Raw genomic sequence first — 1,962 nt, 5'->3', positions numbered from 1 at the left:
GTAGTAGTAGTAGTAGTAGTAGTAGTAGTAGTAGTAGTAGTAGTAGTAGTAGTAGTAGTTGGAGGAGGAGCAATTGCAATTACAAAACATGAGAATGCATCTGAAGAAGCGAGAAGAGTACGAGTTTCAACGGTAATGAAGTTAGCGTATTCTAGATGCTAAGTAAGAGTGAGCATGTGGTGATCGAGGCACAGTGTAGCAGAAGTAGTAGATAGATAGCTAGCTAGCTAAGGAGACAAACAAAGGTGCTGCATTTGCTTCGTACACTGAATGTAATGCAAACTTTTCCTAGCTAAAATTTCATTTCCTAGTGTAAAGTTATATCTAGTAAATTGTGTGCAATGCTCAAAAAGGCTTTCATTCTTAACGGATCCTTACTTCATTCTATTTCATATCATACCATTTCAGAATTACTTTTCAAACCTTCTTTTCCACTTATTTCTCTCTTTGTTATCTGTGAGGATTTGCATTTGCCGGCTTTATTACTTAACTTTCCACCTTTTGAATTAATATCGAATAATGTTTTACGCATTGTTCATACAGGAACTGGAATTTAGCAAGCATATGATTTCTTCGTTACTGAGCTATATATTTTGTAGAACACAAATTACATCCAGCTAGTGGAATGAAGTTGAATTCCGATTCAATTTTATTATCAGTTACCTCACCGCCATTTTCACTTTGCCTCTTCTCTTCAATAGTCCTTTGTCGATCTAAAAGGATTAGTGCATTTTTACCGCTACAACGTGGAGTAACAATGTTGAATACTTTGACGTTTAACTAGAAAATATAAATTTGATGCAAATAAATTAGCTGTTTAGAAATGTTTACTGTCCTATTACTTGGCTCATTTCGCATTTACCGTTTCTTTTTTAAATCCTTTCGCACATTTGGCTGGCACTATTAGAAAACATTTCTTTGCTCCAAATGGATAACGGATAAGTTGCAATCGAAAAATTGCAGGAAAAAAATTATAACTGAATATTATTTGACTCTTCTCACTTTTTTTCTTTACACAGTCCTACCATTCACTTGCACTCTTTCCTACCATGCGACTGAATCTGATTTTCTCGTTTTTTTGAAAAAAAATTTTATCTTCTACTTTTTTTCTCATTGTCACATTTATTCTAGGGAAGAATTGTTGTTACCCATCCTTTCATTAATAGATCAGACCTACATTACGCTTAAGATTGCAGACGCAAGCTATTATTCGTGCATATAGTGCAGCTCCATGCAGTGCAACTCATGCATATAACCACATTGTTTACATTTTTTCGACATCAAACTATTTAAATTGTGATTAAATTATGTTGCTTCACCTCATTCACTTATTTCTTCAAGTAATTATCATTCCGATTGTTTTATCATCATATTCGGATAATAGTGCAAGTTATTTTTACCTCTGCTGTCCTCATCCTATGGATTTTCTAAAAGCCCCGATATGGCTGTTATATTAAACTCAAATAATAATATAATAGAAGCTGTTTTGTTAGGTCGGTGCGAAAATAATTGCATTTTGAAAAGTGCTTTATAGCTTCTTTTCCGTCCAACCATTGAGCTGCGGCGTCAGTTTTTATTCATTTCATTTTTCACCGTACATCACATTCGATTGAGAAATGGTTCGTTGTTATTGCGTGAAATAGGAGAAGACGGCAATTCAAAACGGCGATTTTCTTTTCGCTCTTCCGGCTTATAAGCTTCACTAATCGAGCTTTTCTCACCTCTCTAGTTTGTCTTAAATGTCAAACAATCATAAAAAGTCGACTTTTGACTCTTTGACAACTTTTGGTTCAGTTGTAAGAGATCGATGGTTATTTTCAATTGGTCATTGTCAATTTTCGATGACTGGTCATTCAACGTTCTTATCTCCTTTACACATCACTCGGGCTATTATTTTACTGTGCGCTTTTAAGCCAAATATGTTGTTCATATTGTAAATTACCTGCATCGCCACTTTGAATT

The sequence above is a fragment of the Loa loa genome (assembly GCF_000183805.2).
Source record: "Loa loa unplaced genomic scaffold supercont3.102, whole genome shotgun sequence".
NCBI classification, from domain to species: Eukaryota; Metazoa; Nematoda; class Chromadorea; order Rhabditida; family Onchocercidae; genus Loa; species Loa loa.
This window is presented reverse-complemented; position numbering follows the sequence as displayed.